At 46.4% G+C, this 14,368-nt stretch overlaps 1 pseudogene; it reads left to right on the forward strand.

Annotated features, from left to right (window-relative positions):
• Nucleotides 1-1,295: 1,295 nt before the first annotated feature.
• LOC101779983 lies at nt 1,296-14,349 on the forward strand (annotated as a pseudogene).
• Nucleotides 14,350-14,368: the final 19 nt, after the last annotated feature.

Genomic DNA, 14,368 nt, shown 5'->3' on the forward strand with positions numbered 1-14,368 from the left:
GTGACCCCCACTGTGGATACGCGAACGAGCGAGAAGGCGCTATGGTGTGTGAAGTCCTCTCATAAGGCGCGGAGAGAACGAAGGGAACAGGAGAGGAGGGGGAGAGGCGCGGTAATAGCGGGGGGCGGAGCCGGACGGACGGAGGAGACGACAAAATCGGGCGGCTCAAAAAGTAAAACCCGCGGGGGGATGCGGGCCCCACTTCACTACCCAAGCTGCCAATATTTTTTCTCCTCCTCTCTCTCTACCTCTTCTCCTTTCCCTCTCTCTCCTCCCCTGGTTTTTGTTTGTTTATTTCTTTTGGAGTGTTTCGCGAGAAGGTTTGGATGGACCTGCCGAGTCCCTCCCTCCCCTCTTGCTTTTCTTGCTCGCTTGCCTTTTCCTCCGTCGACGTCGTCGTCGTCGTCGTCTTCGTCCCCTCCGCGAAGATGTTTTTTCCTTGGGGCTCGACTCGGGGGTTGGACGGAGCGCGAGAACTCCTAGTAGGTGCACCGAAATGGTGTACGTGGACGTTGGGGTATCCGCTGGACGTATCCGTGCCACTGTTGCTATCGCCAAAGCGAATGGTGTGGACGAAAGCCTCTCCTCTTCCTCGCGCCCCCAACCAAAAACGCTCCCTCCCTCTCGCCGCCACGTTTACCTTGGAGCGCCTTTTGTTCGCTAGTGCCTCTAGCTCTACTCCTCCCTGCATCCTGTGGAGTGTGAGTGATCTGCTTCGTCGGGGAAGCTACGAAAGGCATGGCACGAGTAGCGTATTTTGGGACACGGGTTTGTGTGGATCGAAATGTGTCTAACAAGCACGCATAGTATGCCAAAAGGAATCAGTGGAGGAAATAGCCAGTGTAAGCAGGCCTAAGCTAACTTCTGCGAACCTAAGCATGCCATTAACGGCTTAACATTTAGGTTGACACTTAGCCCCAGCGTGGTGTCTAAACCAGCTCAATATGGTGGCATCTTATCTCAAGTACCGCTAGTAGCGTTTGGGCTTGTTTGGATCCAAATGTTAATAGGTGAAATTACTAAAGTTCAGCACTTTATGCATTAGTATATCCAAACAGGAGGGCTAATGGGGAGGGCTAAATCTTAGCCCACCTCCAAAAAGATGCAAAAGCATTAGCTGGTGGGGAGGTGCTAATGGGCACCTGGAACTCGCGAAAAGATCGAAATACCCCTGCCAACCTTATCCTATCCTCGCGCGTCGCCGTCGCCGCGTGCTCCTCCCCACCGCTAGCCGCACCACGGAACCCTCCCTCCTTCCCTCGCCACACGCCACAGTGGATTCCCCCCTCGCCGCCATGGATTCATCCCCCGCTGCCACCGTATGCTCCACCCCGCCGCCGCCATTGTCGCTAGCTCCTCCCCACCTCTACTCGCGCCGCGGCACCCTCCCTCCTCCCCTCACCCAGCTCAGTTCTCCATCGCCGGAGATGGAACCACATGGGCTGCAGGACGACGAGGGCTTCGTGGACTTCTTCTCCCAGGGGGATTCCACGGCACCGTCCTCCAATCTTGGCGGCTTCTTCTCCAAGGGACTGTAATTTATGTTGAAGGTTGGCATTCTGAAATTGCGTAGTAGCTTAGCAAGCAGAGCAGCGTAGCAGCTTGGCAAGCAGAGAGCACGCGGGTGGCTAGGGAGGGGACCAGGACGCACGGGAGGGGACAGGGAGGCAAAAGCAGAGTAGAGAGGACTTTCCTCTATGTGCTACCTTTCCATTAGCACTGGATCCAAACGGGAGCTAAATTTTAGCACCTCTACCCATTAGCTAGCTAAAGTTTAGCACCATGCTAAACTTTAGTAATAGCACATCCGGAACTTAGACCAACAAAAAAAAAGGAAAAGGAAAGAAAAAACCTAGCATCAGACCGCGCTGCTTGGATCTTGCCAACTGTCCTTGATGTAACAAGGCTTCAAATAGATCAGCTCCGGGGTTATCCACGCCGTTTGAAATTTGAGTTGCTTGCCGTATAAATGTACTGTAATAATTGCGTGCAAATATAATACTTCCTCCCTTCGCTTTTGATAAATCTGAAAAATTCTCTTTTGATGGTCCAACTATCCATCCATCCACTTAATGGTTATCTCAGGTCTGATGGGAGACTCTTTCAACCAAGATTGGCAACATAGGTATCGAAAAGTCTAGACTTTAATGAATCGCTTGTGTTAATATCATGATTAAATGGATGATAAGTAGGATGATAGGTAGGAATATTTTCCTTAATCATTGTGCCATAAGGAAATAATACTATCAAAAGGAGTAATACCTGCCGTATTGTAATTATATAATGTGTCTGATTATTTTTTGTACCGTTATTGGTCGCCCACACAAATAGAGTAAACAATGTGCATTCTTTCTTTTTTTTCTTGCTCCTAAGTTAGCTTCTCTGTTCATTTTCTCTTGTTGTTCTTGAAACGGTTGATTATACTTATAGAACAAAAATTTATGTAATGCCAAGCACAAAAAGAAAAAACTTGCAGAGCAAATGCGCATCAGACGGCTATTTTAATTTTTTTTCCTCAAAAGGATCGGATATAATTTCAGTAAATTCTTACATGCATGGATATACAATCCTTTGATCTTTCAGGTTATCTAAATTACACTGTAGATACTCAAAAACAGCATTTGCTCAAATACGGAAAAGCACGCACTTGACATTTTCCTAAAGTACAAAAGGACTGATCACTATCATTTGTGCCTAAAAGAGCCTCGTATGATAATATATTCAGATAACAACTAAAATGATTGGGAGATGGGACCCGACGCCCTAGGCGATTTTTCATCTGAAAGCATCTATCTCAGCCCATCATGCTGGTATATTTCAATTCTTTATTTTCCACGTCGCACTAGCTGTAGCACGGACCGCAGAATTTCCGCTCAAACCAAAGCCGCCGTGTACTCATTGCACGTGGCCGCGCGGCCCGCCACATCCCCGTATTCTTCCTGGCTGCCGCCGGCCGTCCGGCCGGCCGGCTAGCTTAGACAGCGTCCCCTAATGTGAATTCAGGCTCGATTAAACACAGCATGATGCTGAACTCTTTACCTAATGAAAATGTTTTTTTTTTTGCTCCAATCAAGGATCAGTACTAGCTGGTGCTAATCTAAGTCCCAACAGTTCCAACCAATGCCGTTCTCTTTTAATTAAAAAAAGTGTCCCACGCCAGTGCATTTGTTGGAGGGACAAAAGTATACTGTCTACTTGTCCTGGATAGAACTCCTGGAAGGCGTAAGAACGTCTACGTGCATATATATAATTATATACTCCTATATAGTATATATGTTTCCTTATTGAAATCACTATGCCTTGACCAGTACTCAAGGCCACAAAACAATGGCAATTATTGCGGTACATGCACATGCCTGGGTGACACTCACCTGTCACCTGTATACAATTCACCTTCAAATGAAAGAAGACTATGGCCCTTGCATGCATCTGGCCTATTCTTTTTTCTTTTCTTTTCTTTTCTTTTCGGCGACAATTATAGTTGGACTGGAAAAAAGCTTTGGACCAGAAACAGTTGATCGTTTTAAAGATCGAGTGGTTGCCAATGTGATTGCTTATCATTTGGATTGATAACATTTGTGTGGCTCCTTGATTGGTTCATGAATGGTTTCTTTTTAAGCTAGAAAACAAACAAGGCCAGGCCGGGCCGGGCCGGGCCGGGCCAATCAGACCTACCAGGTCCTATATAACCCACCCAGGTAAGGTCAGGTCAGGCTAGTTGTGTGCTGCCGCAGGCACATGATGAAAGCTGTTTGACACGGATGGGTCCTATTGGGAGGGAGAAAAACCTGTCTATATATGAGAAGCTATCGTATTCCGAACCATAAATTGACGTAACCTATAAACGGACTTGAAAGGGTGTGTGATCGAGTACAATCATTTCTGAATTGTAATGTGGCAGCAACATCAACAACCGCCATCTCTTTTTGCAGCGAAAAGAAGCATCATGCGTGACTGCTAGTTCTTTTTCCAAGGAATACAATGATGTATTTGGACAGGGAAATCTGCAGTGTGATATGCACATCATACAATGGTCCTAACCTCACCGTGACATTGTGTGCACATCGCTTGGACGCTATTTTACTTTCTTTGTCGTCCGGGCATAAGCAGGTCTGCGTTGGACTAACCCGTTGTGAGAACTGAGAGTCTGAGACGCTTGCTTGAACCGGAAACATCTTTTAACTAAGAATCTAACGATGCGATCTTCATGTAGCAAATCTATGTAGTGGTTTCAAATGTATATAAGTGGCTGTGATCAAGACTGCTCTGTTTTTTCATTTTCAAGTCAGAAGGAACCATGGCCTATGTCGCAGTCAGTTAACCTAAATGGCTAAGGCCCCGTTCGGTTAGCACGTTCAGCACGTTCCAGGCCGTTCCACGTCAGGAATGGTTCCATCCTTATATAAATTAGTGAAGGAATCCTCCGGTTGGGATTGATTCCTAACGGCAAAATAGGTAATTTGGTAGCTGAACTTTGCACTAAGAGTCAAGTTCGTCTCTCAACTTTCAGATTAGTCAATTTAGACCCTCAACTTTTATTTTTGTTAAACTTGTCCTTGTGTTGATTAGTGCTCTATGTTTGCATAAGATTAAAGCAAAAGGTCCCTTTTACCCTTGGCTCATGTAGATCAAACATATATGTGCTCATACTCCCCTCATACATGCACACAACAATATATTTTTTAAACTAACACAAAATATGATTTGTAAAAAGTGTATCTACTCGTACTCTTTAAAGTCCTTCATGTGATCATACAAATTTGATAGGCAAAATATATATACCAAATAAATATTTACTCATATCTGTTTCATATTAGTTTCATGAAAGTATGGAGTCACGTATCAGCATAAGGATGAGTTTGATTAAAAACGAAAGTTAAGAGACTAAGTTGGTCAATTTTAAAGTTGAGAGACGAAATTGACCTTCGATGCAAAATTCATGATCAAATTGCCTATTTTGCCATTTCTAACCAACCGAACGTGGCCTAAACGTGACCTCGTGGACGGTATTTGCGTCCATGCCATTTTCTCCTCACCTCAAGAGACAAAGGCCCCTATAGTGATCTCTGATGCAAACGCCGCGCCACGTCAAATCAATCCCAATCCCCATTCCCTTCCCTCTCTAGCTCGCGGTGGGGCACGCACCGGCGGCAGCATAGCACACGGTAATCCGCGAATCAGCGGAGGGGTTAGTGCCGCGGGCTCGGAAAAGGACGTGGACGCCAGTTCCGGGACCACGCCAGTTCCGGGGCTGCGAAAGCAGGGGTAAATTGCCAGCTTTGGGTAAATTGGTCGGGAGGCGAGAGACGTAAATGGAAATCGCAGCGGGTGGCGGAAATGGAAATTTCTTTTTTATTTGTATATACCCCCACTTGGCTCTCGTAATCCACGTAAATAGGTTTAAGAAAAAGGGACGTCCGTGATCCACGAGCATCTGGCGAGTCTAGTCTGGACATAAAGGGCCATGCGTAATTCTAGGTTAGTGGCTATCCCCTGAGATTTGGTCGCCGCTCGTTGCGGTAACGTGCTGAGCAACCGATGTTGGGCTGTAAGAATATTGCATCGTGCCAATCGTGTAGCTCAGCCTCAGGTGTCCACCCTCTCTGGTTAGAACAGATGAAAGCTACTATAGTTGGACTGAAAAAAAGCTTTGGACCAGAAAAGGTTCTAAACATAACCCTATCTCCTTTCTTTCTCCTTTCTTTCAAAAAAAATCAAAAAATCAAAAAGAGAAGGATCCAGTTGGTGGCCCTGTTGTGTGGTGGCTCGTGTCGATGTCCCAATCCGATCGGACAGAGATTGTGGAGGCTCTTGTAGATGACCCAATCCGACCGAGTGGAGTTTAGTTGAGACTCGTGTCGATGACCAAATCCGACCGGGTGGAGCGCTGGAGGCCGCACGGCAGCAGGAGTTGAGCTCGGCATGTGTTGATGTCCCAATCCAACTGTTCGATGTGTTGTTGAGTTGAGTTGAGTGCAATGGTGTGGTGCGGCACGTGTTGATGACTCAATCCAACCTGCCGGTGTTTGTTTTGTTTTTTTTCCATTTGTTGTTTCGCAAGTCTAGACTTCATCTTCTTTTTAATATAATTGGCAGCTCTCCTGCCTGGTTCGTTTAAAAAAAACATAACCTATAACCTATAGTTAGATGCGTTGCAAATCTATTTATTTAGAAAAAACAAAACGACCTACATTTTGGAACTGAGGCAGTATAAAAAACTTTTAGTAAAAAACTTTTAGTATGAAAGCCAGTGCTAGTAGCAAAGTTAGCCAGACGATGGTGGTGATTGGCGGTAAATCGATAATGTCAGCTATGGGGCCGCGACAGTGTTGAGGATCGCAGGGTGTCACAACGACCATCGAGCTCGGCGTTTTAGTGTGATCATAGAAGGAACAAGATTCGGTGGCATGAAGCGGTAAAAATCATGGAAAGAGGATATGGTGAGGTAAGGGCGTGTTCAAGAAGCTCAGTTGATTAAAAAAGAAAAGATGCGAGAATAACATTCTATTGCTTAGGAAGTTTATCAGAAAAATAGTCATTTTAATCCCTCAAATTTGTCTCGAGACCAAAGTCTGTCCCTCAAATTTTATTATTGGCCAATTTAGTCTCTCAACTATTGGTTTTGGATCAAACTTGTCCTTATGTTGATGTGGTGCTCTTTGTTGGTATGAGACTAATGCGGAAAATCTTTTTTACATTTGGATCCTGTAGCTCAAATATGTATGTGCTCATATTTCTTTGATATATACACGCAAAAATATTTTTTTTAACTAACACAAAAAATGGTTTCTAAAAAATGTACGTCCATGATACTAAACGTTAAACGGTCGGTCACCTACCGTTTAGCTCTTTATTCGAACTAAACGGCTAAACAAATGATTAAATAGACACAGTTGGGCACTATGTAGCATTTACACGGCGTGTGAACATGCTAAACAGCCATGTAGAAGAATAATGCGTACTCGCATGTGCTCATTGATATGCAAAATGTATGTACTCAAACAAGTATTAACTCATACTATTTGGTATATATACAACTCAATGTATATATACATATCTAAAATTGGCATGTGGGCATGTGCTCACATGCTCGTAGTATATTATATATACTCTCCACGTATGCATTCATATTGTCTCAGTAAACACACACAAATATATATATATATATATATATATATATATATATATATATATATATATATATATATATATATATATATATATATATATATATATATATATATATATATGCTCATATTCATTTCGGATCATCCTGATATTCTGCTTGTAACATCGGAAATTTGAGGGGAAGAAGGAGCTAAGGGCAAAAATCACTTTTCGCATCAGTCTCATGCTAACATGGAGCCCCCACATAAATACAAGGACAAGTTTGAAAAAAAATAAGAGTTGAAGGATTGGATTGGCCAATCTGAAAGTTGAGGGACTAACTTGACTCTTGTTGAGGGATTAGATTGACCAATCTGAAAGTTCTTTAGAGTAAAATTGAGAGATCAAAACGTCTATTTTGTCAAGTTCATCCTGATTTTTGCGCTTGATATTATTAACGTAATATGTGTCCATTAATCTTTCCCTTGGATAGGTGGTGGCTATGGTATTAGCATATAGCGGGTAGACTCTAAAACAACTAATAGCGGACTGTAGCGGTTAAATTGTACAAGAGAAAAAAAGTGATACCTTGTCTCAAATAACTATAGTGGAGTTATAAATGACTATTTAAAACCTTAGGTGTTAGTATGGCAACGAAATAGTGAAGATGATTATAGGCAGTGGCGAAGCTTCAGTGTATATGGGCCGGTATACTAGACGTTTGCAATGTTTTAGCCTAATTTTACCGCTGTTAGTCTATACAAATTTTAAACTTTGAGTGGATCATGGCCACCTTTGGCCTCACCCACCTCCGCCAATGGTTTTATGGGCGGTGAGGATAGAATGCTAGATCAAATGGATGGATAATAACCTAAAAATCCAATAATTGGATGGACACGAGGCTAGATGTCTCATGTCTGAGTGAGCTGTAGGTTAACTTATGTAAACGCATGTTGATGATGATGGGTCACTTTGCACGGCCGGCCGGGTTCCGGAGCCGGAGAACACGGTAAAACAGAGCGAGGATTTGCAAGGAAAGAGGACGGACAAGATGGCAGCAGCAAGGTACCAAGCGCAACGAGACGAGGCGGCGGGCTCTCTGCTGCTGCCCCTGCGCTGCTTTGCGCGGAGAGCGACGCGCGCGCCAGCGGGAGCTCGAAACGTGTCCGCCGCAACCCCCACACGCGGTACTGGCTGGCGCGACGCCCATCGATCACCCGGCCTATACGGCTATACCCCCTTTCTCTCTCTCTCTCTCTCTCTTCTCCGCCCACGCGGCCACGCAACCACGCGCGCGCACGCAGACTTCAGCAGCCTCCCCCCCCTAGTCCTGCGGCCGGTGGTGTGGTCTACTGTACTGGAGCACCCTCTCTCTCTCTCTCTCTGGGCTCTATTATTTTGGCCGCTGATAATGCCGGTGGGAAGGGGGGGAGGGGGAAAGTCAAGCCTGGCCCTCGTGCTGCTCGCTTATCTACTCGCGTATCCACCTGCCACCTGGTGCGAGCCACTGTCCCCTCCTCCGGGCCTCCCTTTCTCCCTCTCTCTCCTGTCCTGCGCTATGGATAAGAGGGAGGGGAGAGAGAAAGAGAAAGAGAGACGGCACAGTTACTGCACCGGGCGTGGTCCAGAGCCTGTGCCGGTGTAGGCCCAGCCGCCCAAGAGCCCACAAGCCGAGCCGAGAGGGCTAGCTCATCAGCTCGGCTCGGCTCTCTCAGCTCACCACGAGTCACACACGAGCTAGCTGTGCTTTTTGTGAGGAATCTCAAATGGGGGCTAGGCTGCCCGAATGAGCAATAGCCCATTAGAGCCATAGATTCAAACGGGTCAATTTCTCATAGGCCCAACACCTTGCGAGAAGCCCAGCCCAGCCCCGCGCCTCTTTCGCCACCGTCTCTCCCGGCACCGGCGCACCGCCTCAAATCAAAACAAAAAGATCCCGGAGCCAACCTCGCCGCCGCCGCCGCCTCGTCGTTTGCTACCTCTCCAACTGCCGCCTCCTCCCCACCGACCCGGCCCAGCCGTGCCCGGCCGCGGCGCCACCGGGTTCACCACCCGCTCGGATATCGGGCCGGCCCGCGCGGCGCCCGACCTGGCCGACCGCTCCGCCGCCGCCGCCGGCCCAGGCGTCGGCCACGGCGGGAAGGCGCCCGGCGAGGACGACGGTGGCGGGGACGAGGAGAAGGGGTACGACGAGAACCAGAAATTCGACGAGTTCGAGGGCAACGACGCCGGGCTCTTCTCCAGCGCCGACTACGACGACGACGACCGCGAGGCGGACGCGGTGTGGGAGAGCATCGACCAGAGGATGGACTCGCGCCGCAAGGACCGCCGCGAGGCGCGGCTCAAGCAGGAGATCAAGAAGTACCGCGCGTCGAACCCAAAGATCACCGAGCAGTTTGCGGACCTCAAGAGGAAGCTGGCCGATCTGTCCGCGCACGAGTGGGAGAGCATACCGGAGATTGGGGACTATTCGCTGCGCAACAAGAAGAAGCGGTTCGAGAGCTTCGTCCCGGTGCCGGACACCCTGCTTGAGAAGGCTCGGCAGGAGCAGGAGCATGTCACGGCGCTTGACCCCAAGAGCCGTGCGGCTGGTGGCACTGAGACGCCATGGGCACAGACTCCTGTTACTGATCTCACAGCTGTGGGCAAGGGTCGTGGCACTGTGCTTTCACTGAAGTTGGATAGGTTGTCAGATTCGGTTTCCAGCCTCACTGTTGTTGATCCCACGGGATACTTGACGGACCTAAAAAGCATGAAGATTACTAGCGATGCTGAGATTTCTGACATCAAGAAGGCACGACTATTGCTCAAGTCGGTGACGCAGACAAACCCTAAGCACCCACCCGGTTGGATTGCTGCTGCTAGGCTTGAAGAGATTGCCGGCAAGCTTCAGGCTGCTTGGCAGCTCATCCAGCGTGGCTGTGAGGAGTGTCCCAAGAACGAGGATGTTTGGCTTGAGGCGTGCCGTTTGGCTAGTCCAGATGAGGCAAAGGCTGTCATTGCGGGGGCGTGATGTCAAGTCCAAATTCTGTGAAGCTGTGGTTGCAGGCAGCAAAATTGGAGACTAGTGATCTGAATAAGAGCAGGGTGTTGAGGAAAGGGTTGGAGCACATCCCTGATTCTGTCCGGCTGTGGAAGGCTGTAGTTGAGCTTGCGAATGAGGAGGATGCAAGGCTGTTGCTTCACAGGGTTGTAGAGTGTTGCCCGCTGCATGTTGAGCTTTGGCTTGCCCTTGCCAGGCTGGAGACCTATGACCAAGCAAGGAAGGTACTTAACAAGGCAAGGGAGAAGCTCCCCAAGGAGCCTGCCATATGGATTACAGCCACGAAGCTAGAGGAGGCGAATGGGAACACGCAATCGGTTAACAAGGTGATCGAGAGAGGTATCAGATCTCTACAGAGAGAAGGAATGGATATTGATAGGGAGGCCTGGCTAAAGGAAGCAGAAGCAGCGGAGCGTGCTGGATCTGTGTTGACTTGCCAGGCTATTGTGAAGAACACTATTGGCATTGGTGTTGATGACGAGGATCGGAAGCGTACATGGGTTGCTGATGCTGAGGAATGCAAGAAGCATGGTTCAATTGAAACAGCACGTGCCATCTATGCACATGCGCTTACTGTGTTCCTTACTAAGAAGAGTATCTGGCTGAAAGCAGCTCAGCTTGAGAAGAGCCACGGGAGTAGGGAGTCACTTGATGCGCTCCTCAAGAAGGCTGTTAACTACAATCCACGAGCTGAGGTGTCATGGCTTATGGCTGCAAAGGAGAAATGGCTGGCTGGGGACGTGCCTGCTGCTTGGGCCATCCTTCAGGAAGCTTATGCTGCTATTCCCAATTCAGAAGAGATCTGGCTGGCAGCATTCAAGCTCGAGTTTGAGAACAATGAGCCAGAGAGAGCAAGAATGCTTTTGGCCAAGGCCAGGGAAAGAGGAGGCACTGAGAGGGTTTGGATGAAATCTGCAATTGTTGAGAGGGAATTGGGGAATCTGAGTGAGGAAAGGAGGTTGTTAGAGGAAGGTCTGAAGCTTTTCCCTTCATTCTTCAAATTGTGGTTAATGCTGGGACAGATGGAAAACCGGATTGGTCATGGAGTGAAGGCCAAGGAGATTTATGAGAATGGCCTGAAGCACTGCCCCAGTTGCATCCCTCTTTGGCTCTCTAGCTAGCCTTGAGGAGAAGATTAGTGGCTTGAGTAAATTGCGTGCTGTCCTTACAATGGCAGGAAAGAAGAACCCAGCTACACCTGAACTCTGGCTTGCAGCAATTCTAGCTGAATTGAGGCATGGGAACAAAAAGGAAGCCGATGCTCTACTGGCCAAAGCATTACAAGAGTGTCCAACAAGTGGTATTCTTTGGGCTGCAGTGGTTGAGATGGCGCCACGCCCCCAGTGTAAAGGAAAGAGTTCGGATGCTATTAAGCGATGTGATCATGATCCACATGTCATTGCAACTGTGGCCAAACTTTTCTGGCATGAAAGGAAGGCTGATAAAGCTAGGACTTGGTTGGACAGGGCTGTTACTCTCGCTCCTGATATTGGTGATTTTTGGGCATTGTACTATAAATTTGAACTTCAGCATGGAAATGTGGATACACAAAAGGATGTTCTGAATAGATGTGTTGCAGCTGAACCAAAACATGGTGAAAAATGGCAAGCAATAACCAAGGCTGTTGAAAACTCACACCAGCCAGTTGAGGCTCTCCTGAAGAAAGCTGTCGTGGCACTTGACGCAGAAGAAAATGCCAATGCCGCAGGCGCCTAGGCTCCTAGATCACATTTTTAAGGTATTTGGTGAACGTGTATTGTACTACTGCTATGTTATCTTCTAGTATTTCATTTTATTGTTGAGTAAATCACTGCATGAGAGTTGGAAGTGGGTGGTTTAAGACAAGTTGAATTATTATTTTTGTTTGCATAATGTAGTACCAACATCATGCTCAAATCTAGTTCCTTTATATGCCAACTCTCAGGTGTTATATAACTCTCTTTAACCGCTATAGACATATTCTACTGTTGCTTTATTGTTTGCAGCTTGATGCGAAGTTTCTGCTGTAGTGACTACCACGGGTGGCCCACATAGCCTACATAAGGACCTCAGCTAGCCTAATAGCTCCTCTGCTCCTTTCACTGCATGCAACAGCAGCTGCCATGACTGCTCTTCTTTCTTCCCCAACTCAATTCACTGTTTCACACCACCGACTAGCAAAACGGGTCGCCCACGCCTGCCTCATCAGTCCAGTACCCTTGGATTTTTGTGCTCTTCTCAGACCCAGACCCCTCTCCAAGCTCTCTCCAATTCGGTGGACGTATCAGCAAGTATCGAAAGCCACGATTATTTATGGACGGGAAGAAAAATATCAGTGGTGTATCAGCAAGTATCGAAAGCCGTACCGCCAATTATATTCTTTATCTTAAAATTGCAATTGCTACACGTATCAGTCCATATCACGTTGTAGCATATACAAGTACGGCGGCCTACATGAAGTATTGGTGATACATAGCTAGATAGTACAAATGGGGATCTGATAAAAACAAAGAAATGATATTGTTACTTTGTTAGTGGTACTAGTGTTGACTGTAAGGATTATGGTTCCAACACACCTATGATATTGCATAGTTAAATTATTGGTGGAGCATGAGTGAATATTATGCCCAGCTGTTACTTCTCACTGCAGATTGATAAGATGTGTCCTTGTTCCTGAGTGGAATGTGATAGCTTCTGATAAGATGAGTTGAAGCAAAACCAAGACATAGTGAGAGATGGCAAGCAGTAACTAAGCCTGCTGAGAGCTCACATCAGCCAGTTGACGCCATTCAAGGCTCTTCATAGAGAAGAAAATCCCAATGCTGCAGACACCTAGGCTCCTAGTTCAGACTGTCTCGATAAGGTATTTGGGTGCAGTATGCGCTATACTGCTATCTGATCAAGAGAAATATGGTGCATAATTTTTCTGTAACTTCTTATTGCCTCATGCTGAGCTATGTTTGGTTTCAGTGTCTTACTGTATTGTTCAATTAAAAGTTCTAATTTTGAGGAAGTATCTGACCCTAAAGATTTGAGCCGCAAGTAGGTGGTTTAAGATAAGCAGAGTTGTTTTAATTCTTTTGCATCATTGTTATGCCTCATGCTTTTAATGTAGTTACGTATTGTTGCATGTCAAAGCGGCATCAATGATATATTTAAGCTGCATAGACGATCCTAATTTACAACCTGGTTGATGCTGATGTCCCATCATCAAGGCTTCACTTTGACAGTTTTGTTTTAGCTCTTAGGATGATAGGTGGTTGGTCTTCTTAGCTCACAGAACCATATGGTTATTAACAGTTTTGTTTACGAACCATCACTATGTAGTTTTAGGTTAAAGTCCATCGCTACTATACAATTTTGTGCACTTATGATACTGGTAAGTTGAGTAAAAGGTCAATCAGCAGAGAGTTGCTCCATTCTCCAAACAAGCTTTCTGTGACTATGGAGTGCGCACCCCAGAGCTATTAAATATTTAATTCCCCAAATGACACCAGTGATGTTATGGCTCATGTACTGGAAATTGTAACAGAAATGGTTGGCTATTATGTGTCCAACTCTTTAAGTTCATTTGGAGAACAGTGAAAGTTTGATAAAATGACTTGAAGGATATTTACTTATTTAGGCTTGATTGTGAAATGTTCTGTTCCCACTTATGCCCACATTGGTACAGATCATGTTACTGTTCTACATGGAATCATGGGCTTACTTTTTCACGCATGCTTGATGGATAGTTTTGCTTTGCCCTGTGGGATTTTTCACCGGCTAAGAATCTGTTTTATTTTCCCTGTCTGCTCACAGGTCTAAATCTTATGCGCTCTGGCATTGGAATGACTGAAGAAAGTTGCAAGAGTGTGGCAGCAAACCAGCTTGGACTCGAGTAACTTTCTACCGGGCGTGCACACCATACTGTTTTTTGCATGTTGCCTGAGACGAGTTGATGTTGCAGCATTGCCCAAGTCAAGATCTGATCCTGGGCATTGCCAAAGACAAGAGCTTAGGTTAGAAACATGTGATTCATTGGTGATATGTCTATGTAATGTAGAACTTCAGTATATCACGATGTGCATCCTGTGCATTCCCAGATATACCAGAAGTTGTTGACACTTTGTAATTGTGTATGTGCAGTTCCATGTCGTGTGCTTTGTACGGAAGTTCTCGTCGTTCCCTATAATCTGGCTCAATGCTGGCAAAATTTAGCTTGTGTTTCCATTTTCCAATGCGCTCTGGTGTTTTGCT

The sequence above is a fragment of the Setaria italica genome, chromosome III (assembly GCF_000263155.2).
Source record: "Setaria italica strain Yugu1 chromosome III, Setaria_italica_v2.0, whole genome shotgun sequence".
Lineage (NCBI taxonomy): Eukaryota > Viridiplantae > Streptophyta > Magnoliopsida > Poales > Poaceae > Setaria > Setaria italica.